The following is a 12723-nucleotide window of genomic DNA, read 5'->3' as shown; positions in this document are numbered from 1 at the left end:
CATTTGATGAGTATGACAATTATGTAAATCAGGTGCCATGGCCTTCACAGTCAGCAGATCTCAGCTGAACAATGGTGGGAGATTTTGAAATGGCAAGTCAGATCATTCTTTCTACCATCAAAACCTCAGTTGTGAGATGAGGAGAATGAAGAACACAAGAATGGATGAACCCCTGGAGGTGCAGAACTTCGCTGGGTCCATGTCCAGGGTCCCAGCAGCTCACCTTGGGGGACTAGCGTTTAACTAGGACTAGAGTACTTTTAACTAGGACTAGAGGGAGTAAGTTTAACTAGAATTAAAGTAAGTTTTAGAAAGACATTGATTTTTCCAGTCATTGAGCCTTTGGTGCTGGCTTATGTTAAATTAGTCAATGGTCAAACATCTAAATAATTGAATAAGCTTTAACATTGCAACAGTGGTGACCTTTCTCAGTGGTATTTGGGATGCTCTGACTGAACAAGATTATACAACATGGTTCACTGGCATCACTTTTTAAATGTTTTTTAATTGATTGCAGTAGTGTCTCGTTGATGATCTGATCCATTATGTGTGTTTTGCAGGTAAAGTTTTTGAAGTTTCTGAGTTAATAGTTTTCATCTGCTGGACAGAGATGCATTTTGGTGAACTGAATTCATCTTCCTCTAGACATGGTCTGCTAGCGCTGGCCAGGCGCTGATGCTACCATCTACCTGGGACTGGGGGAGGCAGTGGAACATCTGTTTCACAGTGGCGTGTGAGAACAGTCCCACGGCATGCCACAGGAAGCGAAGCAACACAGGTAGTGACACGCCTGTGGTGACACGCCTCAGAGTGTGTCCTCTGCTTGCACAGGAACGCCACTCACACCGTACAGGCTGCGGGTTTTACGTGCTGCTGTGCTACGCATGCCAGCCGCACACAAACCCTCCGCACCGATCCTCCCGTGCTCGTTTTCGACAGGACGCGGGCGTGTGGGTGAGCGTGCGCTCCCGGTCACGCGCAGCAGGACGACGTCTCGACGGCGGGTCGCCTGACAGCGCGAGACAGCGTGATCCGTGTGAGTGGCGGGTGGGGTTTCGAGCACAACGACAGCAGTACGTTCTCACCTGTCAACCTTTCACTGCCCCCCGAAGGTTCCTGTGAGCTGCTGTTAAATTGGGATTGATCGTGACAATGCAAGTCACACGTTTGAAAAAAAATGAGTGTCATCCCCTCAATGCACACACACACACCCACACACACCCATTCAGCCTTGAGTGTCTATCCCAACACACACACAAATGCGCGCACACACATTCAGCCTTGAGTGGCTCTCCCAACACGCGCACACACACACACACACACACACACACACACCATTCAGCCTTGAGTGTCTCTCCCAACACACACACACACACACACACACACACACACGCACACACACACACACACACACACATCTCCTGTTTTGTTTGACAGACACATGGGGCTTGTTAAGGCAAGTGAAACTGCATGCTCTCTGCACCTCTGCAGTACGAGCTGACCAATCCCAGCCTCTCTTTCTGTGCGTGTGCCAACCTGATTTGACCCTGTGTGGAGCAGAAGTCTGTCCCAGGCTGCAGGGTGTGGACCACCACTCACTCACACACTGCAGCACTGCACTACTGCTAACACACCGCCCACGCTGATCAGTTAAATGTGACAAGTGCATCAGAAGTGGCCTCCTGTTGGTCTCTCTCTCTCTCTCTGTCTCTCGCTCTCTGTCTGTCTCTCTCTCTCTCTCTCTCTCTCTCTCTCTCTCTCTCTCTCTCTCACACACACACACACACACACACACAACCCCCCCCCCACACACATACACACTGTAGCTAAATAAAGCGTTGTACATACCTAAACATTTCAGTAACCAGAAGAAAATTTTATTGTTTTTTTAATCAGCCAAATAGCTCCAAATATGTATATAAATATGTGCCCTCTTTATGCACCCACCCACAGAAACACACACACACATACCCTCACACACACTCTCTTATGTTTGTCATTCTTTCACACACAGACAGACTGCGTTGTAGAAACGTCACTGAGAGAATTAAAAGTATGTCAAGTGCAGATTCTGACTAGACAGTGGCACGTTCCCGAGGGGGGCTTCATTCATTCATTCAGTCAAATGCAAACCAGCGTCCAGGAATGTTCTAGTGAAAATGAGCATGTGTGGAGAACAGAAAGAGAGAGAGAGGGAGAGAAAGAGAGAAAGTGAAAGAGAGGCAGCAACAGCAGAGATGATGGCAGAAATAATGACTGAAAGAGAGCCAATGAGAGAAGGTGTGGGAGGAGGTCTCCCTGTCTTCAGGCAGGTGTGTGTGTGTGTGTGTGTGTGTGTGTGTGTGTGTGTGTGTGTGTGTGGATGAACGTGGGCATGGCCTCTCTGCTGTAGCTGTCATCCAGCCTTTTGTGTTAACCCCACCGCAGTGCCAACACTGTGCCCGTCTGCCAACCTGCTGTCTGTTTCCCTCCCCCAGCCCACCCTTGTCTCCACCCACACATGGAGATCTTGCCACGCCCACTTCCCTGGGCCCCACCCCCTTCCCTGTGTCCCATCCCCACTCTGCTCACACACCATGAGGTTAGCTGAGGGCTGTCAGGCCGTGGTGATGGTCCACACGTCTGTCTGAGAGCAGGTGCTCCTGCAGAGCTTCCTCCTGCATCCTGTGTCCATCGGCATGTGGAAGTGGAGGTTCTTCCATTGTGGATTCATGATGAGTGTGTTCAATTTTTCATGAGGGACGTGGTGTTGAAAATACTCTCTTTCTAATAGCACCATTCCTCAGCCCATTAAAATGAGATCTGAGACACGAGTGTGCACACACACAGATGCACACATACACTCTACCTACACTATCAAGAATTACGGTTATTTCTACAGACTTTTAATCAGTGTTTAATCAGAATGGACCTAACTTTATTAGGGGTTGGGGGTTCTGAAATACTGAGCTAACTACTGCTTTATTCAGCTGTTTCATCTTTGCTCTCCCTGTCTCTTGCTGTCTGTCTCTCTCTCTCTGACTGTCTGTCTGTCTGTCTCTCTCTCGCTCTCTTTCACTCTCTCTCTACTGGACGGAGATTGATTTAAGCTTGTGGAAAGTCTTGTAGCAGTAAGTGGGGGCAACTCACCATGACAGACTACAATATTTTTCCAACAGCTGTATTACAGGTTAACTCAGTATGGACAGAAAGTGCATGAATAATATTCAGACGCGTCAGGAGACGTCAGGATGCAGCTTCTCAATGCGCTGAGCATTCACACTACATATCTCACTGACATCTCGGAAAATTCCTGACTAAGGGTTCTAATTTATTGCTTTCGTCTTTTTCCCTGGAAAACACAGCTCTAAGAGCTCCGGGATTAATTTTAGGTACCTTGAATTTCTTGGTAATTAGGAAAAAGCACATATGCATGCACATCCACACACATATACACACATAAAAAACCCTCAGAAGATTTCCCTGAAAGTTTGAAAGAGGTTTTCATGGCAGCCGTAGTGCTCAGATGCGTGTGGCAGGCTTCTCCACGCGTAAGGGTATGTTATATAATGAAACATGACATAGAAATAAGGGTGTTTATGGAAAACCCCTACCGCATGATAAAGTCTCACTTCACTTTATACTGTGGACAGACCACAAATTGCTAATGGTGAAGTGCACTATGGTGAGTGAGTCGGTGGGCACCTCCCTCCTGCGTGTGGGGGCTGTTAGTGCTGACGCTTGATTACCCCCTAGATGTTTCATCAAAAGACCTGAGATCTAACAACCAGTACAGATACAGCGTCCCCATGCTCAAATTTATTGGCCAATATAAACGTCTCGCCGAGTTAAGGATCTGGGCTTAAGTTGAGCTGGCAACCATCTGGACGCGACGTAGGTCAGTGCAGGAAGAGAGAGAGTGAGAGTGGTACGGATACATCTGTAGCTGCATTTCCACGCGTCTCTCCACACGTCTCTCCACACGTCTGTGCTCTCTCTGTCCAAGGGCCACCAGCATGCTAAGACAGAGGAACAAAACCAGGATGAGACAGAACATTCACTTCATGTACTGGTGTGACCTTTAACCCTGTGTGTTTTATGCCCACACATACTATATGTGCATGGTACACAGAGAGAATGAGCAGGAGTGAGTCTGAGATGCAGAGAGTCTGATATGAAGTGAGTCTGAGATGCAGAGAGTCTGATATGAAGTGAGTCTAAGATGGAGAGTCTGATAATGAGTGAGTATGAGATGGAGAGAGTCTGATAAGGAGTGAGTATGAGATGGAGAGAGTCTGATAATGAGTGAGTATGAGATGGAGAGAGTCTGATAAGGAGTGAGTATGAGATGGAGAGTCTGATGAGGAGTGAGTCTGAAATGCAGAGAGTCTGATATGAAGTGAGTCTAAGATGGAGAGTCTGATAATGAGTGAGTATGAGATGGAGAGAGTCTGATAAGGAGTGAGTATGAGATGGAGAGAGTCTGATAAGGAGTGAGTATGAGATGGAGAATGTCAGAGAGAGTGAGATTTTTTTGAGTCTGAGGGATTTCTTGGTCTTTGGGAAAGAGGAAGAAGCAGACTGTCAGAAAGGCCTGCAGGTGGTGTGTGGGTGTCTCATCACATCAGGACAGGTGGAGGTGTTTCATCACATCAGGACCAATGGGGGTGTCTCATCACACATTGTCTGGATTCATTAGTGCACCAGGAACAGGAAGAAGTCAAGCATGCGTGCGCGCTCGACACCTGTGAGCACCGCAGGTTTGAGCCCTGGCCCACGAAGCATCGCCCATGATGCATATTTCATGCTAATGGAAAATGAATGAAGATGAGAGGTTCAGAATGCATGACCATGTGTGTGTGTGTGTGTGTGTGTGTGTGTGTGTGTCAGAGAGAGGCTGTCGAAAGCCCAGTGCAGTGGCTCTGTCCCGTGGACAGTGAAGCACACATGCACAGTTCTCTCTGACTGCTGAAGATATGAGCATGAAATTCCACAAGGCTGTAAAGAATGGAGCAGAGTCTCTAATGCATCTCCCACAAAGGCCAAGTCAGGGTTACATTCCTGCAGTGGGCAAGTTTGTGCGCATGTGTGTGTGTGTGTGTGTGTGTGTGTGTGCGTGCGTGCGTGCGTGCGTGCGTGTGTGTGTGTGTGTGTTCAAGTGTTTAAGTGTTCATGTGTGGTTCTAACCATATTTTCACCAACATTTAATTTGAGAGATAACAATAATAGAATAGAATAATAATAAACTCAAGTCACTGTTCCAGAAAACTACACACATGAATGCACACACACCCACACACACACACACACACACACACACACTGTGTACAATCAAAATTACCCTGGACCAGATTGGAACATCTTGGCGGCGGCCCCAGTCCTGGGCCTCGTCTCTGTTTTCATGCACTCTGGGCCTTGGCAGTAAATGAATGAGGATCTGAGCCGGGAGCATGTCTGAAGGAGAAAGACATCCAGTGAGAGACCAGCTCCTAATAGGAGACCAGCTCTTAATGGGAGACCAGCTCTTAATAGGAGACCAGTTCTTAATGGGAGACCAGTTCTTAATGGGAGACCAGCTCCTAATAGGAGACCAGCTCTTAATAGGAGACTAGCTCTTAATGGGAGACCAGCTCTTAATACGAGACCAGCTCTTAATAGGAAACCAGTTCTTAATGGGAGACTAGTTCTTAATGGGAGACCAGCTCCTAATAGGAGACCATCTCTTAATGGGAGACCAGCTCTTAATAGGAGACCAGCTCTTAATAGGAGACTAGCTCTTAATGGGAGACTAGTTCTTAATGGGAGACCAGCTCCTAATAGGAGACCAGTTCTTAATGGGAGTCCAGCTCCTAATAGGAGACCAGTTTTTAATGGGAGACCAGCTGCTAACAGGAGACCAGTTATTCATGGGAGACCAGCTCCTAATTGGAGACCAGTTATTCATGGGAGACCAGCTCCTAACAGGAAACCGATTCTTAATGGGAGACCAGCTCCTATCAGATGCTCCAGAACATAGCTGTCATCTGCCCAACCACCCATCATGGCGTTGACATGCATGCAAGACTGACAAAACTGCACTCCCTCTCTCATATCATTGTGTCTGTCCCCCCCCCCCTCCCTTATCCTCAGTGTCTAGGAAGCTTTGGTCTTGGTTCACTACGCTCAATAAAAGCCTGGTCAGTGGAGGAGACACACAACGTGACAGAGATGATGTCTCTGAAATACTGCCTCGTCAACCGCGCACCAGCAGAGCCTGACGCTACACACTTACACTCAGACAGCGTGCATGTGTGTGTGTGAGTGTGTCTGTGCATGCACACGCCTCTAGGTCATCACTGTTTTTCATTAATTGGTCAGACATTTTAATTAGCAAGGTCCTTCCAGAGCACCTGAAACCGAAAGGCGCCAGGAGATTCTCAGAAGTAAAGACAGATGAAGGTGATGAGGCCATTTGACCACATTGTCTTCTCATTTTATTCTGATTGTTTTACCTGCAGTCTTATTTCTCTGCTCTTCCTCAGAAAAAGCATGGACCTGCAGAGGAGGCAAATTGATAATAATATATGTCTATTTTTCTGTATGTGATTACATAATATAATTTAAAGCTTAATAGAATTTATATCAAACCCAATCACATTTATAAAGCTGCGAATGAAAGCTGGATGTCTTCATTGTTTTAAAGACGCTCCCATGATGGTAGTGGCCACACTGCCCTCTTGTGGTTGTGAGGGCAAAGCCGTCATTGGTCCAAGCAGCTGAAGTGACACATGAGCCCGCCTCTTCTGTGACCTCCAAACTGTAGGCAGAGGTTCTATCTATGGTATGTTCAGTGGCAAATAGGGAAACCCCAGACAGGTTTTCACTTTCTTTATGCACAGACACACACACAAACACAAATATGGAAATGAAAGTATAATGATCATTACGTAAGCAACATAATGGTGATGAATGATAACCGGTGGAGTTCACCTCAGATGAACTCATTGATTATCAGATTCTGCTGAGGTCACAGGCTCAGGTTTACATTTCAAAAGAGAAGTATGACTAAAAGTGTGAATAAAACCAATAAATAATTGGTGCATTAATATAAATAATGAAAAAATAACCTGTGCATTCATATAAATAATGAATAAGTAATTAGCTCATTAATAAATGAATTAATTCTTTAGTTTAGCATTCTCCATGGTCCTGTCTCTGCAAGCAGGGCTTATCTGAAATCACGTCCCAGATCTGCTGTGAACAGGAAGACTATAAACGGCATCAATGAAGGAAAAAGCAAACGTTCCTCGCCAAGCTGGAAGTGTAAAGGCGTTCCTTCACCGTGTCCTGTTGGGAGGAGTTTTTAAGCCCATGCAAGGGCACCATACTTCGTCTCTCCGTCTCTCCTGGTCACCAGCAGGCTGCTCCCTGATCGTGCCTTCATGGCTGATCTCAGATCAGGGGAAGCGTTTCAGATCTCACCACTATTATGTCATAGGCTGGTTGCTCACGAAAACAATCACTTCTCTGTACAAAGAGAGTTATGTCTAGGGGGTGGACATGAATAATGCTGGCTTAGTTTGCTCTCATTCTTGCTCTCTTTCTCTATTTCTTTCTCCCTGTCTGTCTGATATTTGCCACTACACCATGTTATTTTGATCATACAGAAAAATATGAACTTGATATTTCAAATGTCACCCTTCTTTTCTCCCCAGTAAATCTGGAGTCACTTGCCTGTCTTCTCCTCGTCTGTCTTGGCGTGTACATTGTATGCGTTTATTGTTGGGTAGGACTGCTTGCTGCTTGTAACTCTGCCTCAGGAAGAGGCAGGTCGTTTGAGGACACGTCCACGACAGCCAAAACTGGAAAAAAACCTTCACCACTATTCACCACCGCACATTTTTCTTCTTGCTGGGAACCATGTTTATGACCCAATCAAGATGTGTGCACACCACTTTCTCTCTCTCTCTCTCTCTCACACACACACACACACACACACACACACACACACACACACTCCAGACACGTCATGCAGTGCCCCAGTGAATGCTATCCTGCTGAGGGACTTCCTCTCCACTCTCCTCGTACAAGTACGGCCTCATGGCAGGAAATCAAGAGAAGTATCACTCAACCTGTGGCTGCTGCAGAGCACTAATAACCTCCAGATGGATTAGCGTGTCATCTGGATTAGCGTATCAGATGGATTATCGTATCATCTGGATTAGCGTATCAGATGGATTAGCTTATCATTTTTTTGGTTACAGCTGAGTGATTCCAGTAGGTGCAGCGCCCCCATCAGGAGGGGCAACTTTGCAGCACGTCTGAAGCATTAGAGTGCTGTGAATAGGACCTGCTGCACATTACTGACGGTGAGAAATGGCCTGTCTGAAATATAATACAGCAATTGAGGCACCGCAGAGAGGGGGTTTCCCTCTCTCCAGGAAGCCAAAACCTTCTCGTCAGGAAATAGGTTGCACCGCAGTGAGCGGCATGGCCAGATTGATCTCCAGCTTGTAAACAAATCGATTGCTTTACTCGTGACTAAACACCAAAGGGTCTGGAAACGGAAACGTGACGTTACAGCGGAACGGTTAAGGAACCGACAGCTTCTCCTCAGGGGTGGTGGCTGGTGCCCACAGGGTGGCGGGTCACGTGGCAGGTCACGTGCCGGGTCACGTGAGGTGTCGTGAGGGGGGTGTCACGTGGGGTGTCACGCTGACATGCTGAGAGGGTTGATTGCTGAGGGGTTGATTGTCGCCCCCTTCATCAACACACACGTTTTTACAATTGTGTGTTTCTCTCTGTGTGAGGGACGTGCATTCGCCCTGTGTCTAATGTGAGTGGTTCTGTGAGCAGTTCTGCCTCTCTGAGTGTGAGCTGTTCTGACTCACACCAGCTGCTCCTGGTTGCTCTGTTTTCACGAGTGAAACACTTTCCCCTTCAGAAACTGTCAGACTGCACTTTTACCAAACCACAGTTCTGAGCCGAAAGTCTCCCACTGGTTACAAGGTCAAGTTATAAATTATAACATTATATGATGAGCAGGACATTGTAAAACACCAGCATTTCCACCTCAGCAGAATGTAGAATAGCGGAGTGACAAAGACTGAGGTGAGGAAAACTGAGATGAGGAAGAGGACCAAGAGGAAGACCATGGTGAGGAAGGAGACAAAAGCCCAGGGGGTCTCCAACGTCTGAGCAGGTTCCGTTCATTTCGCCCAAACTGCTTATCTCGTGTCCTCAATAATAGAGTGAGTGCCTGCGTGACGTTTGCCATTTTAAACTCCACACCATTGGGAGCTCATAATGGTGCCCCGTCCTTGGGACACGTCATTCAGACCCTGGGCAGTCTCGAGTGACTGGGGAAACCAATCCAGCATCAACACACATGGAGTGTAAAACCAAAACATGATGAATGAAAACATGTGTGTGGAAGTCTTTTAAAGTAGCTACAACAACACCCTTACACCACCCCCAACTCTCAGCCGCCAGATACACGCTGGGCACCTTAAAGGCTTGTTGGGGGGGCTGTGATGTAAAGACTGTGCTGCTGTGAAGAAGCCATACAGCTGGCAGTGTCTCTCCTGTGTCTCTCCGGTGTCTCTCCTGTGTCTCTCCTGTGTTTCTCCTGTGTCTCTCCTGTGTTTCTCCTGGGTCTCTCCTGTGTCTCTCCTGTGTCTCTCCTGTGTCTCTCCTGTGTCTCTCCCTGCTCAGCCACCTCCACACCACCAGGGCCTTCCAGATGCACCCCAGTCAGACGGCCACACTAACTCCCGCATCAGCGGCGTGGGCAGGATTCCTCCTCTAAGCCTCCACTGGGCCTCCAAGTTCTGGGCCCGCGACCCAATGCGGAGCCGACAGCCTTCCCAGGAGGGACGTAGAGCCAGGGCTGTGACGTGCTCTAAGACAGCTGGCCCACTGAACCATGGGAAACTAGCGACTGCTCTCGCCTACGCCGAACAGCTTCACCCCTGCAGAGAGTTACAGGAGCCCTGCGGAGGTCCGATAGTGGCGTGATTCTTGTGGTGAGCACGGCTACTGATGTTTCTCTAATGTTGAGAGTGGGCTGCCCCCTATAGGTCACATGAAGGAATTGCCCTGATGGACAATCAGCAAGGAAGCCATTCATTACAATGTCGGGGAGACAATAATGTCGGATAGGATTGAACCTGTTGTTGTGTAGGGGCCTGACTGAGTCAGTGCTTTCTGTCAGTGTTTGCAAACATTATTATTGGTAGAGAGATTGGATGAGTTGATGTGTCCTGTGAGTGTTTGCAGACAGAGTGATCTTAGCTGATGTGTGTTGTCAGAATTTACAGACAGATCAGGTTGAGGTGTTTCCTGTCAGACTGATTGGAATAAGTCTATGAGTCCTGTCAGTGTTTGTACACAGACCAGCCTGAGTTAATATGTCCTACAGTGTTTGTAGACAGACCAGCCTGAGTTGATGTGTCCTGTAGTGTTTGCAGGCAGACCAGCCTTCAGCCAGTCGAACCAGAAGACATTCAGTACAGTGTGTGACAGAGCACAAACCCATGAGTCACTCTCTCCTTTAGCCTTCTGAGATCACAGAGAACCATCTGGAAACCTGATACACAACCACATGACCTCACCTGTTTGGACACAAGCCTTTCATATATGCAGTGATGTTCCACTTCAATACACTGTACTGTTTATTTAAGGACCAGAGCTGAAGCACAATTACCTCTAGAATCTAGACATGGATCTGGAGTCGACTGTCTCAAATGGGTTCAGATTTCAGGCAACAAGAAGAGGCCTTATCACAGCCCAAACTGTAATAGCTTCCAGTAGATGGTGCATTATTTATGACATGTAGTTAAATTTACCCCCTGCCACCTTCTAAACCATGTGCATATGACCAAGATAAGGGGCAGGAGTGTCTGTTCGACAACCTCCAGAACCACTCCCTCATCCCTGCTGCCGTTATGTGTGTGTGGTGTAAGCATGTGTACGTTTGTGAATGTGTGTGTGTGTATGTGTGTGTGTGTGTGTAAGCTCAGTGCTGAGTCAGTGAAAACAGGCTGTAGTCATCATCCCGTCCGGCCCAGATGAGTCAGATCAGAGCTGGAAGGACTGGAGCACGTTCTCCAGCAGGGTGGCACCAACGCTGGGGAACTTTCCCCTACAGAGAGTGGGGGGGGGGGGGGTTCACGTCCCCACACCCAGAGGCCAGGCAGGCTGGACACAGCCCGGGGCAGGCCCCACCTGGCACAGGACAAGAACACACACACACAGCAGCGGAAGCTCAGGAGTCTTCAGGGTTTCCAGCTGCGTGAGAACAGTCACCACGAGCACCGGCGCTCAGAACATGGAGACCCCGGTGTGCTGGCCTGACAAAGAGCATCACATCTTGTGGACATTGGCTATGTGGACTGTTCCAGAGAGAGAGAGGGGGGGGGGGGGGGGGGGAGAGAGAGAGAGAGAGAGAGAGAGAGAGAGAGAGAGAGAGAGAGAGAGAGAGAGAGAGAGAGAGAGAGAGAGAGAGAGAATATGAGGTTGTGTTAGGTGGAGAGTGTGAGGATGTGTTAGGTGGAGAGTGTGAGGTTGTGTTAGGTGGAGAGTGTGAGGTTGTGTTAGGTGGAGAGTGTGAGGATGTGTTAGGTGGAGAATGTGAGGTTGTGTTAGGTGGAGAGTGTGAGGTTGTGTTAGGTGGAGAGTGTGAGGTTGTGTTAGGTGGAGAGTGTGAGGTTGTGTTAGGTGATTCATTGTTTTAGTGGCCATAATAAGATGATAATGTGTGTCTTACAGGGCAAGTGTGTGAGAGAGACGGAGAGGGAGAGGATGAAAAGTCATTGCGCATGTATGAAATTCCAAAACTGCAGGGACAGGAAGAAGGGATACATTTATGTAATCAATGAAGTCATGAGTAAGCTCCTGTCTACATTTCACCCTCAGGTGACTGTTCACACACACGTGCACACACACACACACACACACACACACACACACACACACACACACACACACACACACACACACACACACACACACCCATGTGTAACACTTCATCTTATGTAGGTCATGCTGCAGAGAGCAGATCTGTCGACCGTCCGTTCCCTAGCTCAGTATCCTGTAGCACTGAGGGCTGGATCTGAACCGGGCCCTGTAGAGATCAGGGTGGATCTGAACCGGGCCCTGTAGAGATCAGGGTGGATCTGAACCGGGACCTGTAGAGATCAGGGCTGAGTCTGAACCGGGCCCTGTAGAGATCAGGGTGGATCTGAACCGGGCCCTGTAGAGATCAGGGTGGATCTGAACCGGGACCTGTAGAGATCAGGGCTGGTTTTGAACCAGCCTTTGGGTCCCTGGCGTTATAGCCTCCTGTGTGAGTCAGATGCTGTTCGATGGCCACTTACATCAGCTTCCCAGTAGCTGACCTCACCAGAACTCATCACATCTCTCATATTAAACATCACTTCCCAGTACTGACGAGGGAAGAGTCCTTCAGCGGCTCTGCCAGATCTTGTCATGTAGCAGCACAACTGAAGCGAGGTAGATGCTTTTCCACGGAGATCTGATGTAATGTGATCTGATTTAAAGTGAGGCCATAGATGGACATGCCCACCTTGATAATCGCCATGGTAATCACCATGGTGTGCTGAATCAGATCTGTACAGAAATGCCAGAGGTGAAGTGCAGGTCTAAAAATACTCCCCAACTCTGACACGTACGTGATGTTCTCCGCTGCTAAAAGAACGAGACATTTCTAGCGTAAATGCCATCAGAAGAGCCCCAGTGGCAGTA

General features: G+C 48.0%; 1 long non-coding RNA gene across 1 annotated transcript; it reads right to left on the bottom strand.

Moving 5' to 3' along the window:
• Positions 1–3801: 3801 nt before the first annotated feature.
• On the bottom strand, positions 3802–6693 carry LOC143473434 (uncharacterized). The gene is made up of 4 exons (XR_013120529.1): positions 6615–6693; positions 6471–6513; positions 5321–5433; positions 3802–3998 (listed from the first exon to the last, which is right to left on the bottom strand). It is a non-coding gene; the product is annotated as an uncharacterized LOC143473434 (long non-coding RNA).
• Between the last annotated feature and the right edge of the window lie 6030 nt (positions 6694–12723).

Source organism: Brachyhypopomus gauderio, chromosome 13 (assembly GCF_052324685.1).
Source record: "Brachyhypopomus gauderio isolate BG-103 chromosome 13, BGAUD_0.2, whole genome shotgun sequence".
NCBI classification, from domain to species: Eukaryota; Metazoa; Chordata; class Actinopteri; order Gymnotiformes; family Hypopomidae; genus Brachyhypopomus; species Brachyhypopomus gauderio.
This window is presented reverse-complemented; position numbering and strand designations above follow the sequence as displayed.